Source organism: Macrotis lagotis, chromosome 1 (assembly GCF_037893015.1).
Source record: "Macrotis lagotis isolate mMagLag1 chromosome 1, bilby.v1.9.chrom.fasta, whole genome shotgun sequence".
Classification (NCBI taxonomy): Eukaryota; Metazoa; Chordata; class Mammalia; order Peramelemorphia; family Peramelidae; genus Macrotis; species Macrotis lagotis.
The window spans coordinates 802,713,344-802,720,611 of NC_133658.1; the positions used below are offsets into that span (position 1 = coordinate 802,713,344).

At 36.5% G+C, this 7,268-nt stretch overlaps 1 pseudogene; it reads right to left on the bottom strand.

Annotated features, from left to right (window-relative positions):
• Window positions 1-286: 286 nt before the first annotated feature.
• Window positions 287-2,437, bottom strand: LOC141488639 (small ribosomal subunit protein uS2 pseudogene; annotated as a pseudogene).
• Between the last annotated feature and the right edge of the window lie 4,831 nt (window positions 2,438-7,268).

The window sequence follows — 7,268 nt, forward strand, 5'->3', positions numbered from 1 at the left end:
GAGTTTAACCTCACTCTCTCTTCCAAAATCACTGAAGTCTGGTGGCAAAATAAAAGTCAGCATGACCAGTGATGGCCCAAGTTGCAACATATGACCTTGAAGTATTTGGGGATCTAACCAAACTATAAGCACTCCAAAACTTCTGCTTTAGCTCCATTCATGACCTTTGGAAAAAAATTGTTCTCATTTACCCATCATCCCCACCCACACCCTGGGGGTGAGAGGGAGGGAAGTCTTTACATACTTGGGTTAGCCATCCCTCACCAATGGGTTGCAGGCCTACTGGGTTTCCCTAAACCTGGCTTAGGCGGTCTGCCTAGATGGGCTTTTTTTTTATGAAACCAATGTTTATTTTCCATCAGCATTTTCCCAACACTATTAGAGCTTCTGGGTAAAACTTAGGACCACTCTGTGGTAGTTCCTACCCATTCAGTGGCTTGAGCAGTAGTTGCTGCAGACCAGTCCTCAGTAGCCGGCTGAGCACTCCAATCTTCAGTAGGGAACTGCTGAATGGGCACAGATGGCACCTGGATGCCCTTAGACCAATCAGCCACCTCTGGCTGAGCAGCAGTGAATTCTGGGCAGGTGCAGTCCATTCACCCTGAAATTCCTCCTTTGTCACTGCCTTCTCAGCTATGGCCTGATCTTCCTTTTTCAACCTCCTCTGGATCTCTGTAGAAGTAAAGATCAGGCATGACCTCCCATGGGTGCTTACAGGAGATGGTACCATGCATCCACAGGACTTCTTGGGCCAGCATCTACCACATCAGACCCACTGAGTGAGCTCCCTTGTTGTTACATGGAATGGCAATGTTCACATAGCAAAGTGGGGAGTCTGTGTTGCACAGTGCAATGGTTGGAAGGTTAACATATGATGCTTCAGTCAAAGGCTGATGATCTGCACGAGGATCAGTGACCACCAAGAGGTGAGGCTCCCTGAAAGCTGCCTGGATCTGGTTAGTGAAGGTGCCTGGGGTGAAGCATCCAGCAATAGGTGTGGCACCAGTGGCAGCAGCAAATTTCAGAACAGCTCTCTGGCCAGTGTTCTTGGATGAGATGACATTAACATCAGCTAGATTTTTTAATGGCAACAATGGCATGAGCTTCCAGCAGAAGCTTTTCCCAAGTTCTCTTCAAATTAATGATATAGATGCCATCACTCTTCCTTTTGTAGATATACTGTTTCATCTGGAAGTCCAAACTGGTGCCACCCAAATGGGTGCCTGCAGTGAGGAATTTGAGGACATCCTCCTCCTTCATCTGCAAGACATCCAGGGCTCCGGACATTGTGAAAGTTTCCCTTGAAAGTTACGATGGAAACCGTGAACAATGCCATATGGACCCCTCCTGGGCAGCATGGAAAGTGCCCAGATGGTTTTACCAGGGTGTGTTCACTGCAGGTGCTACAATTTCTTGGAGTCACAGCTGAGAGTTGGGTGACAGGTAGACACCAAAGTTGGATGAGCAGCCTTGAAAAGGACTGGGCAAGCCCTCTTACCAGAGGTGCTAGTCCTCCCTGAATGTCCTATACACCACACAGAAGGGGCTTAATGAATCCTTGCTATTGCACTGATTAAAGATACAAGGATGAAATAAAACTTAGCTTCTGTTTTCCAAGAATGTTTAATTTACAATAGAAATGGGTCAGGATATGACATATTCTAAAAGAATATGATGGGACAAAGGAGAGATCCAAATAAAACACTTTAGGAAAATTTGAGGGGAAGGCAAGGAAACCTTTATGGAGGTGGAGGTCACTTGAATTAGTCCCCGAGGAAAGAATAATTTCAACAAACATGTGGAAGGGTCCTTGTGAATGGTCAGTTTTATTAGACAGCAGGATTACAACACAAATCTTATGGTTCCACTGGTTCCAAAGAATTTAATGTCAGTAGTAAATCAATGTCACACAGAAGAAATCTGTGGAGTGTTCCAGATTCAGTATCTTTATTAATGACTTAACTAAGGCTGCACTCATCAAACTGACAGATATTACAAAGCTTAGAGCATGTATGGGAATTGCTACAAAAAGGGGACAGCTGAGTTAAGAGGTCAATAGGTGAAAATATTGGGATAATTTTTATTCTTCCCCAATTACAAGTAAAACAATTTTTCACATTTACTGTTAAAAATGTTGAGTTCTGGGGCAGCTTGGTGGCACAGTGGATAGAGCACTGGCCCTGGAGTCAGGAGTACCTGGGTTCAAATCCGGTCTCAGACACTTAATAATTACCTAGCTGTGTGGCCTTGGGCAAGCCACTTAACCCCATTTGCCTTGCAAAAAACCTAAAAAAAATTTTGAGTTCCAATTTCTCTTTCTACCTTCTTCCTTCCCTTCTCTTCTTCCTCATTGAGAAGGCAAGCAATTAAAATAGGTGCAGTCATACAAAAACATATTTTCATATTAGTCATGTTGTAAAAGAAAACAGAGCAAAAACTCAAGAAAAATAAAGTTTATAAAATATACTTTGATCTACTTTCAGACTATCAATTCTTTCTTTGGAAATAGTATTTTTTTTATCTTACACTTTCAAAATTGTTGTGGATTATTGTATTGTTGAGAAAAGCTGAGTCATTCACAGTTGAGCATTATACAATATTGCTATTTCTGGTTACAATGTTTTCCTGGTTCTGTTCATTTCACTTTGTATGGAGCATACTCCTCATTTCTTATAGTTAAACAGTATTACAACATAATCATATACCATGTCTTAATTTCCACCACAAAAAGAACTGCTATATATATATCTTTATACATATATGTATATGTCCTTTTCCTTTTTGCTTTGTATCCTTTTGTAATACAGATCTACTAGTGGGATTGTTGATTCAAAAGGTAGTCACAGTTTTAAAGCTCTTTCAGTATAGTTTCAAATTGCTATACAGAATGGTTGAATCAGTTCATAGCTCTACTGGTACAATTTTCCCATATTCCCTCCAATATTTATCATTTTTCCTTTCTATCATATTAGACCATCCAACAGGTGTGAGGTGGTACCTCAAATTTGTTTTAATTTGCATTTTTCTAATAAATAGTGACTTAGAACATTCTCATAATTATGGATAGATTTAATTTCTTCATCTGAATATAACTTGTTTATATCCTTTGACCATTCTCATTTGAGGAATGACTTATTTTTATAAATTATTACTTTTATAAATTTGACAATTCTCTTAGACGTGAGAAATGAGGCCTTTATAAGAAAGATTGAGAATTTTTCACATTTCTGATAGCACATATTTTTCCCTCCATCCTATTTTTCCTCCTCTTTAACTTCCTCTCTCTCTCTCTCTCTCTCTCTCTCTCTCTCTCTCTCTCTCTCTCTCTCTCTCTCTCCACCCTGTCCATCCTCAAAAACATTTTGCTTTTGACTACTGTCTCCTCCAATCTGCCGCCTTTCCATCAGCCCCCAGCCCTTCTTTTTTTCCTTCCTCTCCTATTTTCCTTTAGGTTGAGATAGCTTTCTGTACCCAACTGAATGCGTATGTTATTTCCTTTTTGAGCCAATTCCTATGAGTAAAGTTCATCTGCTATTTTCCTTCTCCTCTGTCTTCCCTTCCAATGTGAAAACTTTTATGTAAGGAACTTTTATGTAAGAAACCCATTCTGCCTCACCCTTTCCCATCTTTCAATTTATTTTCTCATCCCTTAATTTTATTTATTTTTAGATAGAATTCCATCATATTCAACTCACACCCATGCCCTCTATGTATACTCCTTCTAACTGCCCTAGTAATGTTAGAATTCTTAGGTGTTACAGGTATCATTTTCCCTTGTAGGAATATAAGCATTTTAACCTGTGATTTCTTTTTCCTGCTTGATCTTTTTATGTTTCTCTTGAGTCTTGTATTTGAAAGTCAAATTTTCTACTCAGTTTGGGTTTTTCCATCAGGAATGCTTGAAAGTCTTTATTTCATTGAATATCTTTTTTTTTCTGAAGGATTATACTCAATTTTTCTGAGTAGGTTATTCTTGGCTATAATGCTAGTTCCTTTATCTTCCAGAATTTTATTTTTCAAGCCCTCTAGTCCTTTAATGTAGAAGAGGCTAAATCTTGTGCTATCCTGACTTGCTTCACAATATTTGAATTGTTTCTTTATGGATGCTTGTAATATTTTATTCTTGATCTGGGAGCTTGGAATTCAGCTAAAATATTCCTAGGATTTTTCATTTTGGGAGATGATTGGTGAATTCTTTTAATTTCCATTTTCCCCTCTTATTCTAGACTATCAGGATAGTTTTCATTGATAATTTCTTGAAAGACAATGTCTAGGATTGACTATGGTTTTCTAGTAGTCCAATAATTCTTAAATTATTTTTCCTAGATTTAATTTCCAGGTCAGTTGTTTTTCCAATGAGATATTCTACATTTTTCTTCTATTTTTCATTTTTTCATTTTATTATTTCTTACTGTCTCATAGAATCATTAGCTTCCACTTGCCCAATTAATTTATTTTAAAGAAATATTTTATTTATTTTGAGTTTTACATTTCCCCCCCATTCTTGATTCCCTCCCCCTCCCCCCACAGAAGGCATTCTGTTAGTCTTTACATTGGTTCCATGTTATACATTGATCTCAGTTGAATGTGATGACAGAGAATTCATATCCTTAAGGAAAAAGAAATAAAGTGTGAGATAGTAAAATTACATAATAATATAACATTTTTTTTTCTAATTTGATGGGAATAGTCTTTGGTCCTTGTTCAAAGTCCTAATTCTTTCTCTGGATACAAATAGTATTCTCCATTGCAGATAGCCCAAAATTGTCCCTGGCTGTTGCACTGAAGGGATGAGCAAGTCCATCAAGATTGATCATCACCCCCATGTTGCTGTTAGGATGTACAATGTTTTTCTGGTTCTCCTCATCCCTCTCAGCATCAGTTCATGCAAATCTTTCCAGGATTCCCTGAATTCTCATCCCTCTTGGTTTCTAATAGAACAATAGTGTTCCATGTTATATATACCCCACAGTTTGTTAAACCACTCCCCAATTGAAGGACATTCACTTAATTTCCAATTTTTTGCCACCACAAACAAGGCTGCTATAAATATTTTTGTACAAGTGATGTTTTTACCCTTTCTCATCATTTCTTCAGGGTATAGACCTAGTAGTGGTATTGCTGGGTCAAAGGGTATGCACATTTTTGTTGCCCTTTGGGCATAGTCCCAAATTGCTCTCCAGAAAGGTTGGATCAGTTCACAGATCCACCAACAATGTATTAGTGTCCCACATTTCCCGCATCCCTTCCAACACTGATCCTTGTCCTTTCTGGTCATACTGGCCAGTCTGAGAGGTATGAGAGCATCTCAAAGATGCTTTAATTTGCATTTCTCTAATAGGTAATGATTTGGAGCAATTTTTCATATGACTATGGATTGCTTTGATTTCCTCAGCTGTAAATTGTATTTGCATATCCTTTGACCATTTGTCAATTGGGGAATGACTTGATTTTTTGGAAATTTGACTCAGTTCTCTGTATATTTTAGAAATGAGTCCTTTGTTAGAAACACTAGTTGCAAAAATTGTTTCCCAATTACTACATTTATTTTGATATTGTTTACAGTGGTTTTGTCTGGGCAAAAGCTTTTTAATTTAATGTAGTCAAAATTATTTAATTTGTTTTGGATGATGTTCTCTATCTCTTCCTTGGTCATAAACTGTTTCCATTTCCATAGATCTGACAGGTAAACTATTTCTTGATCTTCTAGTTTGTTTATAATATTGTTTTTTATGTCTAAATCCTGTATCAATTTGGATCTTATCTTGGTATAGGGTGTGAGGTGTTGGTCTAATCTAAGTTTCTTCCATACTAACTTCCAATTTTCCCAACAGTTTTTATCAAAGAGAGAGTTTTTGGGTTTATCAAACAGCAGACTACTATAATCATTTCCTGCTATTGCACCTAGTCTAGTCCATTGATCCATGACTCTATTTCTTAGACAATATCAGATAGTTTTGATGACTGATGCTTTATAATATAATTCTAGATCTGGTAAGGCTAAGCTGCCTTCTTTTGCACTTTTTTTTCATTGAATCCCTGGAAATTCTTGACTTTTTATTTCTCCATATAAATTGACTTACAACTTTTTCTAACTCTTTAAAGTAATTTTTTTGGAATTTTGATTGGCAGGGAGTTAAACAAGTAGTTTAGCTTTGGTATAATTGTCATTTTTTTTTTATATATTAGCTCGACCTATTCATGAACAGTTGTTTGCCCAGGTATTTAAATCCAATTTTATTTGTGTGAGAATAGTTTTATAATTGTTTTCAATAAGTTTTTGAGTCTGCCTTGACAGATAGATTCCCAGGTATTTTATTTTTGTCTGAGGTTACTTTGAATGGGATTTCTCTTTCTATGAATGGGATTTCTCTTTCTAGCTTTTTCTGCTGTCTTGCTAGTCAAATATAAAAATGTTGAGGATTTATGAGGGTTTATTTTATATCCTGCTACTTTGCAAAAGTTGATAATTATTTTTAGTAGTTTTTTAGATAACTTTTCAGGGATTCTCTAGGGATACCATCATGTCATCTGCAAAGAGTGAGAGTTTTATGTCTTCCTTCCCAATTCTAATTCCTTCAATTTCTTTTCCTTCTCTTATTGCTAAGGCTAACATTTTTAATATGATATTGAATAGTAGTGGTGATAATGGGCATCCTTGTTTCACCCGTGATTTTATTGGGAATGCCTCTAGCCTCTCCCCATTGAATATATTGCTTGTTGATGGTTTCAGATAGATACTGCTTATTATTCTAAGGAACAAACCATTTATTCCTACACTCTCTAGTGTTTTTAGTAGGAATGGGTGCTGTATTTTCTCAAAAGCTTTTTCAGCATCTATTGATATGATCATACAATTTCTGAATGGTATGCTATTGATATAATTATACTAACAGTTTTCCTTTTATTGAAAGAACCCTGCATTCCAGGGATAAATCTTACTTGATCATAATATATTATCCTAGTGATAACTTGTAATCATTTTACTAAGATTTTATTTAAGATTTTCACATCTATATTCATCAGGGAGATAGGTCAATAATTTCCTTTCTCTGTTTTAACTCTTCCTGGTTTAGGTATCAGCACCATATTGGTGTCATAGAAAGAGTTAGACAGAGTTCTCTCTTCACCTATTTTTCCAAAGAGTTTATATAGAATTGTAACCAATTGTTCCTTAAATGTTTGATAGAATTCACTTGTGAATTTTTTCTAGGAAGTTCAATAATGGCTTATTGAATTTCTTTTTCTGAGATAGGGCTATTTAGGTT